Source organism: Aedes albopictus, chromosome 1 (assembly GCF_035046485.1).
Source record: "Aedes albopictus strain Foshan chromosome 1, AalbF5, whole genome shotgun sequence".
NCBI lineage: Eukaryota > Metazoa > Arthropoda > Insecta > Diptera > Culicidae > Aedes > Aedes albopictus.
In genome coordinates this window covers 61027929-61045220 of record NC_085136.1, presented here as the reverse complement: position 1 = coordinate 61045220, position 17292 = coordinate 61027929, and positions in this window count along the sequence as shown.

The window sequence follows — 17292 nt, the reverse complement described above, 5'->3', positions numbered from 1 at the left end:
AAAATCAAACTTTTACTTTTGCCTTCGCGGAGTCCTTCTCTTTTGCACCGGGACAGCAACGAGGGGTTCATCAACCGAAATCAGCAAAATATATATCACAAAAAAGACGAAAACAAAAGTTTTATTTTTGGAATATTTTGGCCAGAAAAATCTTGTGTACCCCCCCATGCGTATATAATGCTAACATGTTCAGTCAGTGTTGCCACAGGTACAGATTATTCTGTAAAAGTACAGATTTTTTTCAACTTTTTGGTACAGATTCTGTTACAGATTTTCAGCAAAAAGTACAGAATGGTACAGATTTTTTGAAATTGAAAAAAATCATTAAAATTCAAATTTAAAACATATTTTATACTCATATTTTTGTTTTTAGTGTTAAGAAATTGGTAACAGTATACTCAAATATAACGATCAACGATCAAATCTGACTATACATGTCAATGGTTGCTACTCCGTTATTGATCTGAGCTGGTACCAATTGCACTGAGATCCAAATGAATAAGGGCTGGGACACTCCACTAATTCTCAAAGTGCAATTCTAGCAGCTCATACATTTTGGATCAATACCGGCGCCGGCCACGTCCCTATAGTCAGTTGGGAAGGGAAAGGAATGTTAGAGTGTGCTGGTTGTTGCTACTAAAGACCGAGATCACCTCTGCATCCCCACATCCAGCACGGACTGGGGTATTTGTTAGACGGAAAGGATGGGAGATCTGGGAGTCACCGTTGGGTCGGTGATGCGATCCATGGATAAGGGGTTATTTATAGTATTCGTAAGGTGATAGATTTTGTGGTGAATAAGGTGAATAAGGTCAAGCGGCACAGCACGCTTTGGTTGCATAACTTGTAGGCGTTATATACACTGTGCTGCAGAGATGCATTTTGAACGCTCATGATCTGTGAGCGTGCAAAAATTGTTCCCTCAAAGCTCTCAAGAGCATGTTCAAAATTTTGAACACGATCTAGATTACTAGATTGAACACCGAGCGGTGTTCAAAATTGACAGGTCAGATGCGTTTTGTTTGGATTGGGAAGGAGTTTTCTATCGATGAGAAAGCAACATTGCAATGGTTCCGAGCCCTCAGCTATCGTTAGGTATCGTATGCCATTCTCGTTACACTAGGCCAGATGAGCTCTTCGATTCCGTTCCAACGATATTATGGCGTGCTCTTGGGCGTACTTTCCAGCCCGGTAAAGACCATCCGTCGGTTGTCCCCGCAGTGTGGGGCCCACGCATTATGCCATAATTGCTCGGATGTCTTCCAAATAGATTACTAAAATAAAAGATTGTGACATTCAATAACTTGACCCACCACTTAATTGACATATCATTTAAGTCACGGTGTATGCCGTGATTTAATTTTCCCTTCGAAATCCCATTTTGCAGTTTGGTACTAGGTGTAAGACATATACGGTACTGGTAGCAATTTGTTGCTATCAGTTGCTACTAGCTACGAAGAGCACTGTGATCAGGCGCCCGAAATGTTTGAACATGAACACGGCTCACGTGAGCACAGCTCTTGAACAGAACATGATCAGAACGCGTTCAAATGCATCTCTGCTGTGCTGTAAGTGGAAGTTGGAAGGGAGGGAAGCGATTTTTTCAAATCGTTTCTGGTTCTAGCGATGGCTATGAACATATGAATATACATGAGTTGTATTGTTACGGGTATAAATATTTGTTACAATAATAAGACAGAATAATTGTTTAATGTGTTCAAAGTTTAATATTCTTGCGTCCTTTGTGTTATATGTTGGATTTTAACTTGTAAATATTCCCCTAGTATTAATTAACATTTATAGGGTTTTAGCAGAATAGATGCCCGATTAGGATTAGTTTTCCTAGACAAAACCAAGCTATGAACACAATAACAACTACTGTGAACTAAAAGGCATACTGCCAACTAAAATACAATTCCAGGATGACTGATGGTCCAAAACCAATAAAAGAAACCTCGTCATCCTGTGATCGGAAAGTGTTATCCATTTGGATAACAGGGCACATTTATGTTCTGTGTTGTGTTGCGTCAACTTGTGATGTCTCTTATTTGTGCATTTATAAGGTTCCACGTATCGTGATGTGTTAATCCTTTGGAAATAATTTATTTTCTTTTATTTTTGTAACATGTTTTTTTTTTTTTTTTTTTTTTTTTTTTTTTTTTTTTTTTTTTTTTTTTTTTTTTTTTTTGTAACAAATATTTATACCCGTAACACAATCCAACGTTTGAGCAGGAATTTTTCGTGAATCGTTCACCGATACACGAAAAATTCAGCTCCCATATGCTTCATATCCTTCATAACAATAGTGTTAAGGCCATAACTTAACACTACGATAAAGATAAGTAACTTAACCTAAACTCAAAACAAAACCAAAACAAGAGCAAATTTTCAATACGTCCTAAGTAACAAAATAAACAAAAATTAGATTTTTGCCCCATATGGTAGCTTAGAATCTGCTTAGTGTATGCTGCAATAATTTTTGAAAAATAATATCACAATATTTGCATATTTCATATTGCAATATTTACCTAACTGAAAATTAATTCGATAGTAGATTTTTTAGCGTTGCGTCGTTTTACCGGCATAATGACTTATGTAACGCGAATAACGCCCAGCTGTTTCGTCAAAAAAAAATTGGAACGTCCTAAGTAACAAAACTTATCGAAACATCTTTCTTGGTGTTTAAGCCAAATGTAAACAAGTCGAAACAAAACTAATTACGCAACTCGGAGAAAGGTAAATAATTAAATTAATCTAAAATCTATTATCTAATAGCAATATTGCGCATAATATCCCACAGGAATATCTGCAAACTAAACCTATACACGTTATCTTTGGACTGCAACCTCAACCTGGATTCGCAAAAGAAAGGTGGTCATTTTTACATGCAGAACCTAGTGCAGAACACCTTCCAGCACGGTCTCACTCTGGTAGAAGTGAGTTGGACAAATACGGGTAGCACCTATCGCCAGGCTCGGACTCGTATGTACGCTTCGCAGAACTTCCATCGGATATTTGTGGGCATTGAGCAGAACTAGGTACGACCCGATGCGAATCGACGGCAACTCGGTTTCGGCCCGGCAAAAATTCAGCATCTGCGGGAGGTGAGCACCAATGATGGAGTATTGAACGTGATCTGGCTGCAGAGGAGGAAGTACTTTGAGAAGAACTGGTCCTGATTGGCGACCGTGAGGAAGATGAACATTGGCCTCATGCCAGCCCAAATTTAGAGGGCAGATTCAATCCCGATTCTGGAGGCTAAATCGTTGGTTGATTGGGTACATTTAGCTGGAAAAGGGGCGATTCCGACGGTACAGCGACTGGAGGATTGATTGATGAAGAAGAAGCATCGCATGGTTCAGTTCGAGCCGGTTATAACGCTTAAACACGCAGAGTTATTTCAGTGCGTGGTGGACCCAGGGGTGGAAAATCCTCTGTGCGAAAGCTACTATGGAGATCTGTTAGCGGGCAACAAGTTGATTGCCTTGCAGGCGAGACTTCCTATCGGAAGGGGGATTTCAATCCGTATACTTGAAACTCGACTTTAACAACCTGGATCTGAAGAAGGACATCGTGGACAGTATGGGGATCAACGTGGTGTGTCCAAACTGAGGAAACACGATGCAGCTATCATCATGGAACAATTGCAGCAGAACTGCTTTCTAGGTTTTGAAGAACACTGATGTGATAAGCGGGATTAATAAATAAGGATATACAAATGAACAATAAGCATCAGTTAAATGCCACGTTAATAATAAATGAGGGCCTCCTTATAAATGGATAAAAATGATTTTGAACAAGAAAAATGCCTTGGGTATGTTGGAGATAGGCTTCTACTAGAGAAAAGATAGGTATCGTGAGGTCGCCATTCACCGCTCGTTTCATATCATTTATACTCAAATCGAATGAACGAGTCATAAATGGAGCTCGAGCGGTCAATGGCGACCTCACGGTACATGGCGTACTTCAACTTGTATATAGAAAAGACTTGAATGAAGTGACTCCTTGTTTCATTCGTATAGCAAATTACTTTCACATTTATCCTTGATTAAGCCCAGTTCTGTATTGAAAAAGAATCGATCAAGATACTTCTTGATAATTTCCTTGCAGAAAGTTTCCACGGCGAGTACTCTTCGAGATGATAACAATAACTTCTCAACAGTGTACTGCAAATCAAAGAAAATGTTTTTCATTTATGTGCTGTAAATGGGAATACGGTTTGCACGGAATGCCTGCTGGGATTCCCTAGAAACATCTGCTTGGATTGCAGGATTTCTCCTGTGATTTCTCCATTTCTTTCTCCTGTGATTCGTTCAGGGATGTCTCCAAGAATTTCTTCATGAATTCTTCCTGGGATTTTGCTGAAAATTCCCGCAATAATTCCTCTAATGATTTATCCAAGGATACTTTCAGAAATACCTCAGGAATGTCTGCAGAAATTCCTCTAGAAATTCATGTAATTTATTCATGGATTTCTTCAGAAATTTTGTATTCCTACTGGAAATCCTATTTAGATAATATTAGATTATTTAAGGAGTTACTGCTGGAATTTCTCCAGGAGTGCTCCAGGAATTTCTGAAGTAATCATTGCAGGAATCCTGGAGAATTTCTGGAGCGATCCACAGAGAAGTTACAACAGGGATTGTTATATCAATCCCATCAAGAATAATTGGAGGAATCTCAGTAAAATTTTCTAGAGGTAACCGCAGAGAAATTCTTGAAAAAATTCCAAGCAAGCTGGATGAATCCTTGGGAAAATCTCTGGAGGAAACCCAGCAGGCAATCTTGGGGAAGTTCCAAGAGAAATCTAAAAAAAAGCCCGTAGATATCTCAAAAGGAACTCCTGCAGGAATCCCAGTGAGCATTCCTAGAGGATTTCTTCTTAAGTAATTCTTGGAGAAATCCGCGGAGAAATGCCAAGAGGAATCCAGAAGATTTTCCAAGGATTCCTATACAAATCCTTCCTATACAAAGTAATTCCTCCAAGGATTCCTACAGGAATTTCTCTAGAGATTTCAACAAAGATTCCCTTAGGAATTTCTTTTGGAGTACCAGCAGAAATTCATACCTTTTGAATATACAGCTTCCGCTCGATAACTGGGCTTTGTCGACAGTCCAGTAAGCGAACGCCGCTCGATAACTGGACTGAGCTTCCGGAGCCGGAGGCTATTGTTATATTTTGTTTTGTTTATCGATTTGTAAAATGTGAGGTTATATTTCGCTTATTTTTGACAGATAACTGCTTTTTAACTCGACTTTGCTCCAGTTATCGAGCGCCCAGTTAAAAAGCAGTCCAGTTAAAGAGCAGTCAGTTATCGAGCGGATGCTGTAAATCATATGAAATGAACGGTGAGTGAAGCATGAGTGGTGAATGGCGACCTCACGATACGTAGACGTATTTTGCGTCACATCGCGGCATTACCAATTGTAATTCACAAAACATTGGAATCATCTTAGCTTGAACGCCTTCCGGTCACAATCTGACATCAACTTTGATGTGTTAAGAAGTCTTTGTCAGAGCTTTCTCGGATTTTGTTTTTATAAAGCCCCAGAAGTCTTGGTCAGACGAATTTCGGATTTCGGATACCACTACTCTTTGTTATTTTCTTCACCTTCTTATTGAAAAATATATGTATTACAAACTCTCATGATAATTTTAATAGATAAATGAATCAAGAGCTGTGACACTTGTGATGACACCGATACGGAACCTATCATGCATTGCCGGCTTGTATATGAGCGAGAACTTCCCTTGGTACGGCCAAAAAATACAAGCTGGAAGTTGATCAGACTGAAGATTTTAACGATGTGATTTTGGACGATCAAGACGATTTTCTCTAGTAGGTTGGCCATTCTTCTAAGACTTGCACAACTTCTTGATTATAGTCATTGGATCATTGCGGGTTTCACGATGTTGGTGGCGCTTGGCACACCTGAGCGTCAACTCCATCCACAGATACTGATCTATGCCAGCATTTGGTCAAGATCTATTCCAAGGTAGGTGATCTTACGGCTTACGTTAGCAGTGACAGACGTACGTTTATGTTCGGGATCGCCAAGCACAGCAGCAAATCCTTTGCAATTTAGTCCAAGCTGGCGAGATCGTTACAGTACCTATGTTTGAAAATAAAATATGGATAATATGCATTAGCAGGAAATAGAAAATTAATTTGTCTTACTTGTTCCAACGTCCAAACAAAGTTGTTCGGTCTCTAGCTCTCACCTCACCAAAAATGTCGACCACAAAGTACCACCAGACCACCAGAAGTACCGTGGAACAGCGTAGAACTAGGCTTTCCACCCACGCTTAAATTTGGCTTAAGTGCTTCTGCCTGTTTTGTATTGACGTAAACAACAGACGTAAACAACATAGCAGCTGGCAGCATGACGTATAATATTTGACGAAAGTGTCATAATGTTTCGTTACATGCCGTAACGCACCTGTCGGAAGTAACACGACAGTTTTCAGAATGACTTAACAAAATGTCTTATCATCATTATTTGAACAAGAAAGTCGCATAATTGATTTTTGCCCAAAAATGTGATTTATAGTTAAATAAATGTGAACTTTTCTTCTAAGGATCGAAAACATAACTAAAAATATATGTTTGCACGTATCCGTTGTTATTATTATACTTTGGTTGTTAAATAGGAATTGAAAAAGATACTCAAAACTTTCAGAGTCGTTTTCTCGGAAAGAGCCATTTGTTACTTACGGCGTTTTCAAAATTTGCTCTTGAAAACGAGTTATGCTACCCGAAAGCCACAATGCTTTCCAGAAACGTAGCGGTGAACAGGACTAACAAGTTCCCAGAAAACACCTCAACTCAAAACTAAAGATTGTTACCCGAAAGCCAAACTGCTCTCCAAATCACGTAACGAATAAATCTAACCTAAACTCAACTTTACTTTTATGGAGGTTAACTGTCCACAAAAATAAAATGGCCTTAAAACTGTCATTATAATCATTAAAATGTCATTATAAAGCCTTCATTTGCATACACGGGGTTTTTTTAGTTGGGCGCCATGTTACAAAAATACAACGTGGAACCTTGCAAATGCAACGGCCCCACGTTGGGCGCCATGTTACAAAAATAAAAGAAATTAATTACTACAAAGTATTAACATAAATATCACGAACACATAGAACCTTAAAAAAAAAAATAAAAAACATGTTACAAAAATAAAAGAAAATAAATAATTTCCAAAGGATTAACACATCACGATACGTGGAACCTTATAAATGCACAAATAAGAGACATCACAAGTTGACGCAACACAACACAGAACATACAGTATGCGGCAGGAAAAAATGCGAAAGTGTTTTTCAACTTCAAACCTTGTTTTCGTCCATTTGACATTAACCAATCTATGTTTCAACATTCCATGATCTATAATAGGCTAGTTTTCTGAAAAGGTAATTAAAAATTTTCCCATTTTGGTCACTAACCTTTACAGGACGGCGCTTGAAGCTTAAAGCTTAGTACTCAGATCGCAAGAAATGAGGTCAAGGAAAAACGTGCATTTTTACCAAAGTAATTTTGACAGTCGATCTTGAGAGAGAAAAAAGAAAAAAAATCGACGAAACTCTTTGTTTACCAATCTGACTGACTTGGAATGGAACCGGGACAATCGGCAAGAACAAGCGAACTCCCCTCCCAGGAGCAGGCATGAATCTACTGATCTGGACCACAGCAAACTGGAAGATTGACCAGCAATTCTAAGCGCTCCAGCTCTATTTGACCGGTGATATTCTGGCCGGGCCAACTGGCTGTTTGCTGCAACCAGACACGATTTGTTTTAGAAAATATCGCGCTGCTGGAAAAATGTGATTTCGAATTCGAAAAGGAATTGCTTCGGGTATTCGGAAAATCCACCGGAGCCTCCTCCAGGAATTCCGTAGAGGATTCTTCCCAGAAATTCCTTCGGTGATTCCTCCAGCAATTTGTGCAGATATAACTCCAAGAATTCCTCCGGGGATTCATCCTTAAAATCCTTCTAAACTTCCTTCAGGGGTTCTTCCGGGAATTCCTCCGAGGATTCTTTCAGAAATTTATCCTCCAGGAATTTCATCGGTGATTCCTCCAGGAATTCCCCGGGATTCATCCATGAAATCCTTCTAAGATTCCTCCTGGGATTCTTCCGGGGATTCCTTCAGGAATTTCTCCAAGGATTCCTTCGGAGATTCCTCCAGGAATTCATTCGGAGATTCATCCGTGAATTCCTTCGGAGATTCCTTCAGGAATTCCATCGGAGATTCCTCCGGGGTTTCTTCCAGAGATTCATCCATGGAAGCCTTCTAGGATTCCTCCAGGAATTTTTCCGGGGATTCCTTCAGAAATTGCTCCGGGGATTCCTTCAGAAATTGCTCCGGGGATGCCTTCAGAAATTCTTCCAGGGATCCCTTCAGAGATTCCTCCGAAAATTGCATCGAAGATTCTTCCGGGAATTCCATCGGAGATTCCTCCAGGAGTTCCTCCGGGGATTCCTCCAGAAATTTCTGCGGAGATTCCTCCAGGAATTCCTGCGGAGATACCTCTAGGAATTCCTCCGGGGATTCCTCCAGGGAATTCTCCAGGAACTCCTCCGGGGATTCCTCCAGGAATTCCTCCGGGGATTCCTCCAGGAATTCCTCCGGAGATTCCTCCAGGAATTCCTCCAGGAATTCCTCCAGGAATTCCTCCGGGGATTCCTCCAGGAATTCCTCCGGGGATTCCTCCAGGAACTCCGGCGGGGATTCCTCCAGGAATTCCTCCGGGGATTCCTCCAGGAATTTCTCCAGGAATTCCTCTGGGGATTCCTCCAGGAATTCCTCCGGGGATTCCTCCAGGAATTCCTCCGGGGATTCCTCCAGGAATTCCTCCGGGGATTCCTCCAGGAATTCCTCCGGGGATTCCTCCAGGAATTCCTCCGGGAATTCCTCCAGGAATTCCTCCGAAGATTCCTCCAGGAATTCCTCCGGGGATTCCTCCAGGAATTCCTCCGGGGATTCCTCCGGGGATTCCACCAGGAATTCCTCCGGGGATTCTTCCAGGAATTCCTCCGAGGATTCCTTCAAGGAATTTCTCCGGGGATTCCTCCAGGAATTCCTCCGGGGATTCCTCCAGGAATTCCTCCGGGAATTCCTCCGGGGATTCCTCCAGGAATTCCTCCGGGGATTCCTCCAGGAATTCCTCCGGGGATTCCTCCAGGAATTCCTCCGGGGATTCCTCCAGGAATTCCTCCGGGGATTCCTCCAGGAATTCCTCCGGGGATTCCTCCAGGAATTCCTCCGGGGATTCCTCCAGGAATTCCTCCGGGGATTCCTCCAGGAATTCCTCCGGGGATTCCTCCAGGAATTCCTCCGGGATTCCTCCAGGAATTCCTCCGGGGATTCCTCCAGGAATTCCTCCGGGGATTCCTCCAGGAATTCCTCCGGGGATTCCTCCAGGGATTCCTCCGGGGATTCCTCCAGGAATTCCTCCGGGGATTCCTCCAGGAATTCCTCCGGGGATTCCTCCAGGAATTCCTCCCGGGATTCCTCCCGGGATTCCTCCAGGAATTCCTCCCGGGATTCCTCCAGGAATTCCTCCGGGGATTCCTCCAGGAATTCCTCCGGGGATTCCTCCAGGAATTCCTCCGATGATTCCTCCAGGAATTCCTTAGGGGGTTCCTCCAGGAATTCCTCCGGGAATTCCTCCAGGAATTCCTCCGGGGATTCCTCCAGGAATTCCTCCGGGGATTCCTCCAGGAATTCCTCCGGGGATTCGTCCAGGAATTCCTCCGGGGATTCGTCCAGGAATTCCTCCGGGGATTCGTCCAGGAATTCCTCCGGGGATTCGTCCAGGAATTCCTCCGGGGATTCCTCCAGGAATTCCTCCGGGGATTCCGCCAGGAATTCCTCCGGGGATTCCTCCAGGAATTCCTCCGGGGATTCCTCCAGGAATTCCTCCGGGGATTCCTCCAGGAATTCCTCCGGGGATTCCTCCAGGAATTCCTCCGGGGATTCCTCCAGGAATTCCTCCGGGGATTCCTCCAGGAATTCCTCCGGGGATTCCTCCAGGAATTCCTCCGGGGATTCCTCCAGGAATTCCTCCGGGGATTCCTCCAGGAATTCCTCCGGGGATTCCTCCAGGAATTCCTCCGGGGATTCCTCCAGGAATTCCTCCGGGGATTCCTCCAGGAATTCCTCCGGGGATTCCTCCAGGAATTCCTCCGGGGATTCCTCCAGGAATTCCTCCGGGGATTCCTCCAGGAATTCCTCCGGGGATTCCTCCAGGAATTCCTCCGGGGATTCCTCCAGGAATTCCTCCGGGGATTCCTCCAGGAATTCCTCCGGGGATTCCTCCAGGAATTCCTCCGGGGATTCCTCCAGGAATTCCTCCGGGGATTCCTCCAGGAATTCCTCCGGGGATTCCTCCAGGAATTCCTCCGGGGATTCCTCCAGGAATTCCTCCGGGGATTCCTCCAGGAATTCCTCCGGGGATTCCTCCAGGAATTCCTCCGGGGATTCCTCCAGGAATTCCTCCGGGGATTCCTCCAGGAATTCCTCCGGGGATTCCTCCAGGAATTCCTCCGGGGATTCCTCCAGGAATTCCTCCGGGGATTCCTCCAGGAATTCCTCCGGGGATTCCTCCAGGAATTCCTCCGGGGATTCCTCCAGGAATTCCTCCGGGGATTCCTCCAGGAATTCCTCCGGGGATTCCTCCAGGAATTCCTCCGGGGATTCCTCCAGGAATTCCTCCGGGGATTCCTCCAGGAATTCCTCCGGGGATTCCTCCAGGAATTCCTCCGGGGATTCCTCCAGGAATTTCTCCAGGAATTCCTCCAGGAATTTCTCCAGGAATTTCTCCAGGAATTCCTCCAGGAATTTCTCCAGGAATTCCTCCAGGAAATCCTCCGGGGATTCCTCCAGGAATTCTCCAGGAATTCCTCCGGGAATTCCTCCAGCAATTCCTCCGGGAATTCCTCCAGGAATTCCTCTGGGAATTCCTCCAGGAATTTCTCCAGGAATTCTTCTAGGAATTTCACCAGGAATTCTTCCAGGAATTTTTCCAGGAATTCTTCCAGGAATTGCTCCAGGAATTCTTCCAGGAATTTCTCCAGGAGTTCTTCCAGGAATTTCTCCAGGAATTCTTCCAGGAATTTCTCCAAGAATTCCTCCAGGAATTCTTCCAGGAATTCCTCAAGGAATTCTTCCAGGAATTCCTCCAGGAATTCTTCCAGGAAACCTCCAGGAATTCTTCCAGGATATCCTTCAGGAATTCTTCCAGGAATTCCTACAGGAACTCCTCCAGGATTCTTCCAGGAATTTCTCCAGGGATTCTTCCAGGAATTCCTCCAGGAATTCTTCCAGGAATTCCTCCAGGAATTCTTCCAGGAATTCCTCCAGGAACTCCTCCAGGAATTCCTCCAGGGATTCTTCCAGGAATTTCTCCAGGGATTCTTCCAGGAATTCCTCCTGGGATTCTTCCAGGAATTTCTCCAGGGATTCCTCCAGGGATTCCTCCAGGAATTCCTCCAGGGATTCTTCCAGGAATTCTTCCAGGGATTCCTCCAGGAATTCCTCCAGGGATTCCTCCAGGAATTCCTCCAGGGATTCCTCCAGGAATTCCTCCAGGGATTCCTCCAGGAATTCCTCCAGGGATTCCTCCAGGAATTCCTCCAGGGATTCCTCCAGGAATTCCTCCAGGGATTCCTCCAGGAATTCCTCCAGGGATTTCTCCAGGAATTCCTCCAGGGATTCCTCCAGGGATTCCTCCAGGGATTCTTCCAGGAATTCTTCCAGGGATTCCTCCAGGGATTCCTCCAGGAATTCCTCCAGGGATTCCTCCAGGAATTCCTCCAGGGATTCCTCCAGGAATTCCTCCAGGGATTCCTCCAGGAATTCCTCCAGGGATTCCTCCAGGAATTCCTCCAGGGATTCCTCCAGGAATTCCTCCAGGGATTCCTCCAGGAATTCCTCCAGGGATTCCTCCAGGAATTCCTCCAGGGATTCCTCCAGGAATTCCTCCAGGGATTCCTCCAGGAATTCCTCCAGGGATTCCTCCAGGAATTCCTCCAGGGATTCCTCCAGGAATTCCTCCAGGGATTCCTCCAGGAATTCCTCCAGGGATTCCTCCAGGAATTCCTCCAGGGATTCCTCCAGGAATTCCTCCAGGGATTCCTCCAGGAATTCCTCCAGGGATTCCTCCAGGAATTCCTCCAGGGATTCCTCCAGGAATTCCTCCAGGGATTCCTCCAGGAATTCCTCCAGGGATTCCTCCAGGAATTCCTCCAGGGATTCCTCCAGGAATTCCTCCAGGGATTCCTCCAGGAATTCCTCCAGGGTTTCCTAAAAGGATTCCTTAGGTAGTTCCTCCATGCATTCCTTCAGGAATTTCACCCCTAAGGAATTCCTGGAGAAATCCCCGAAGGAATTCCTGAAGGAATCCCCGATGGAATTCCTGGAGGAATCCCCGAAGGAATTCCTGGAGGAATCCCCGAAGGAATTCCTGGAGAAATCCCCGAAGGAATTCCTGGAGGAATCCCCGAAGGAATTCCTGGAGGAATCCCCGAAGGAATTCCTGGAGGAATCCCCGAAGGAATTCCTGGAGGAATCCCCGAAGGAATTCCTGGAGGAATCCCCGAAGGAATTCCTGGAGGAATCCCCGAAGGAATTCCTGGAGGAATCCCCGAAGGAATTCCTGGAGGAATCCCCGAAGGAATTCCTGGAGGAATCCCCGAAGGAATTCCTGGAGGAATCCCCGAAGGAATTCCTGGAGGAATCCCCGAAGGAATTCCTGGAGGAATCCCCGAAGGAATTCCTGGAGGAATCCCCGAAGGAATTCCTGGAGGAATCCCCGAAGGAATTCCTGGAGGAATCCCCGAAGGAATTCCTGGAGGAATCCCCGAAGGAATTTCTGGAGGAATCCCCGAAGGAATTCCTGGAGGAATCCCCGAAGGAATTCCTGGAGGAATCCCCGAAGGAATTCCTGGAGGAATCCCCGAAGGAATTCCTGGAGGAATCCCCGAAGGAATTCCTGGAGGAATCCCCGAAGGAATTCCTGGAGGAATCCCCGAAGGAATTCCTGGAGGAATCCCCGAAGGAATTCCTGGAGGAATCCCCGAAGGAATTCCTGGAGGAATCCCCGAAGGAATTCCTGGAGGAATCCCCGAAGGAATTCCTGGAGGAATCCCCGAAGGAATTCCTGGAGCAATCCCCGAAGGAATTCCTGGAGCAATCCCCGAAGGAATTCCTGGAGGAATCCCCGAAGGAATTCCTGGAGGAATCCCCGAAGGAATTCCTGGAGGAATCCCCGAAGGAATTCCTGGAGGAATCCCCGAAGGAATTCCTGGAGGAATCCCCGAAGGAATTCCTGGAGGAATCCCCGAAGGAATTCCTGGAGGAATCCCCGAAGGAATTCCTGGAGGAATCCCCGAAGGAATTCCTGGAGGAATCCCCGAAGGAATTCCTGGAGGAATCCCCGAAGGAATTCCTGGAGGAATCCCCGAAGGAATTCCTGGAGGAATCCCCGAAGGAATTCCTGGAGGAATTCCCGAAGGAATTCCTGGAGGAATTCCCGAAGGAATTCCTGGAGGAATTCCCGAAGGAATTCCTGGAGGAGTTCCCGAAGGAATTCCTGGAGGAATTCCCGAAGGAATTCCTGGAGGAATTCCCGAAGGAATTCCTGGAGGAATTCTCGAAGGAATTCCTGGAGGAATTCTCGAAGGAATTCCTGGAGGAATTCCCGAAGGAATTCCTGGAGGAATTCTCGAAGGAATTCCTGGAGGAATCCCCGAAGGAATTCCTGGAGGAATCCCCGAAGGAATTCCTGGAGGAATCCCCGAAGGAATTCCTGGAGGAATCCCCGAAGGAATTCCTGGAGGAATCCCCGAAGGAATTCCTGGAGGAATCCCCGAAGGAATTCCTGGAGGAATCCCCGAAGGAATTCCTGGAGGAATCCCCGAAGGAATTCCTGGAGGAATCCCCGAAGGAATTCCTGGAGGAATCCCCGAAGGAATTCCTGGAGGAATCCCCGAAGGAATTCCTGGAGGAATCCCCGAAGGAATCCCCGAAGGAATTTCTGGAGGAATCCCCGAAGGAATTCCTGGAGGAATTCCCGAAGGAATTCCTGGAGGAATTCCCGAAGGAATTCCTGGAGGAATCCCCGAAGGAATTCCTGGAGGCATCCCCGAAGGAATTCCTGGAGGAATCCCCGAAGGAATTCCTGGAGGAATCCCCGAAGGAATTCCTGGAGGAATCCCCGAAGGAATTCCTGGAAGAATCCCCGAAGGAATTCCTGGAGGAATCCCCGAAGAAATTCCTGGAGGAATCCCCGAAGGAATTCCTGGAGGAATCCCCGAAGGAATTCCTGGAGGAATCCCCGAAGGAATTCCTGGAGGAATCCCCGAAGGAATTCCTGGAGGAATCCCCGGAGGAATTCCTGGAGGAATCCCCGAAGGAATTCCTGGAGGAATCCCCGAAGGAATCCCTGGAGGAATCCCCGAAGGAATTCCTGGAGGAATCCCCGAAGGAATTCCTGGAAGAATCTCCGAAGGAATTCCTGGAAGAATCTCCGAAGGAATTCCTGGAGGAATCTCCGAAGGAATTCCTGGAGAAACCCACATGGGAACTTCTACAGGAATCCCCGAAAGGAATTCTTGAAGATATCCCTGAAGGAATTTCAGTAGGAATCCCCGAGGAATTCCCCGGAGGAATTCTTGGAAGAATGCCCGGAGGAATCTCAGGAGAAATTATTGGAAGAATGCCCGGAGGAATTCTTGGAAGAATTTTCAGAGGAATTCCTGGAGGAATCTATGGATGAATTCCTGGAGGAATTCCCGGAGGAACCGCTGGAGGAATCCCTGGAGAAATTCTTCGAAGAATCCCTGGAGGAATTCCTGGTGGAATCCCTGGAGGAATTCCTGAAGCAATCTCTGGAGGAGTTCGTGGAGGAATTCCAGAAAGAATCTCCGGAGGCATTCCTGGAAGAATGCCCGGAAGAATTCCAGGATGAATTTTTGGAGGGATTGCTGGAGGAATCCTCGGATGAATTCCTGGAGGAATCCCCGGAGGAATTTCTGGAGGAATCCCTGGAGGAATTCCTGGAAGAATCTCTGGAGGAATCCCTGGTGAAATCCTCTCAAGAATTCGTGGTGAAATCGAATTTCAGGAGGAATTCCCTGAGGTTTTTTTTTGGGGAATCACAGATAGAAATCTTGGAAAAATCACAAACTCAAATACTGGTTTTGAAATCCTAGAAGAAAAATTAGGACGAAATCTCAGAAAGAACTTTTAGGCGAATTCCAAAACTGCTGGAAATATTTAAAGGAATTGCTAAGAATTCACAACAACTTCCGGAAAAAAATCAGGAAGAATCCCAGAAAGAAACTCCGGAGGAACTCTTGGAGGTTTGCCAGAAAGAGCTCCCGGAGGAATTCCCGTACTAATCACTAATCAGCACCACTTCATTTTGAAAATAGTTGCTCCCCACACTCAATTTGTATGATTTGTAACAAGTTCCGGCGTCTCATCCAGTGGTCCATTCTAGCAACAGCTAACCGCAGTGTTCCGGTGATGGTTCCATAGAAATGTAGGCATTAGAATCCGGCAGAAACATCATCTAAATTCACACCAGCAGCAGCCGCTCTATGTTGTTTACATCTCGCACCTCGCACAAAATCCGAACAGCGCGAGAAACGTCACTTTTCCTTGTGGAATAATTGGTCAGGGTATTTTTCCCAAAAGAAAAATTGACAGCTGGCTTGATCGACACAATCATCACCACCCTTGTCACCATCATCATTGATCATCAAGTTCGTCGATTTTTCCGTTTCAGCTGAGTACCGCTCAAGAAATTTCGACAGAAAATCGTTTCTTGACCGTTTCTTGGCCTATCTTTTTACACAGTACTTACGAGGTGAGTATCGCCCCTAAGACAATCAGAATTTTCAAACCGCAGAAAAGTACACAGGTCGTTAAATTTCGCATCTGATAAAACAAAATTTTTAATTTTCTCTATAATATCATCAAATATATGTACTTATTTCATCTAGTATGTGAAACTACATGGCTCTGGATCAGTGTGGTCTGGTTGTTCATCAAATTTAAGCTAATTTTGTTACTGTTATAGTCATTTAGTTTAATGACCATTGGGCGCGCAGTTTATTGATACCCGCTTATCAAGCTTACATTATCACATGTTAAACATCAAATATGTTCATTTTTATTTTTCAGTGCTAGAATATAGACATTGACTGATACACCGTCATGAAAAAATAGTCATATATATCCCATATTTAGCGTGTACTAGTGCCTTGAACTTTTCGCATTTTTTCCTGCCGCACCCTGTAAATGTGCCCTGTTATCCAAATGGATAACACCTTCCGATCACAGGATGACGAGGTTTCTTTTATTGGTTTGGGACCATCAGTCATCCTGGAATTGTATTTTAGTTGGCAGTATGCCTTTTAGTTCACAGTAGTTGTTATTGTGTTCATAGCTTGGTTTTGTCTAGGAAAACTAATCCTAATCGGGCATCTATTCTGCTAAAACCCTATAAATGTTAATTAATACTAGGGGAATATTTACAAGTTAAAATTCAACATATAACACAAAGGACGCAAGAATATTAAACTTTGAACACATTAAACAATTATTCTGTCTTATTATTGTAACAAATATTTATACCCGTAACAGTATATGTAGAGAAGAGAGAGAGAGAGAGAGATAGAGAGAGAAAGTGGATAGAAAGATACAAAGTAGGATGAAAAGGGACGGGCCAGGGATTGAACCCATGACCTTCTGCATACGAATCAGAAGCGGTAGCCACTAGACCACCAAGCCCGTCTTGGTAACAGTATACTCAAATATACTGGAAAAACTTGTAATTAGAAGGCACGAAATGTTGGTAATTGACAAATTAAGAGATGAAATTTGTGAAAAAATCGCGTTCTGGTGGGATTCGAACCCACGACTCCGTATTCGCTAGACCGGCGCTTTAACCAACTAAGCCACAGAACAGGTAATGGTTCTGCGGAATAGAAAGCCAAACTGACTCCGAAGCCGCACCGTGAACTTAGAACCGTGAACTGTGAATTAGACACCAGCAAAACAAACTGCCTGGTGGCTAGGTATGCGGAGTGCGAGAGTAAGTCTCGGCTTCATATAAATAATTCGCTCGCACTTGTCGTTAGTGGGCACAAACAGGAGTGTGTTGTGGATTGGCATCTAAGCCGAAAAGAGAGATGAGTTTGTGAAATAGGAGTGTTCACGGTGCGGCTTCGGAGTCAGTTTGGCTTTCTATTCCGCAGAACCATTACCTGTTCTGT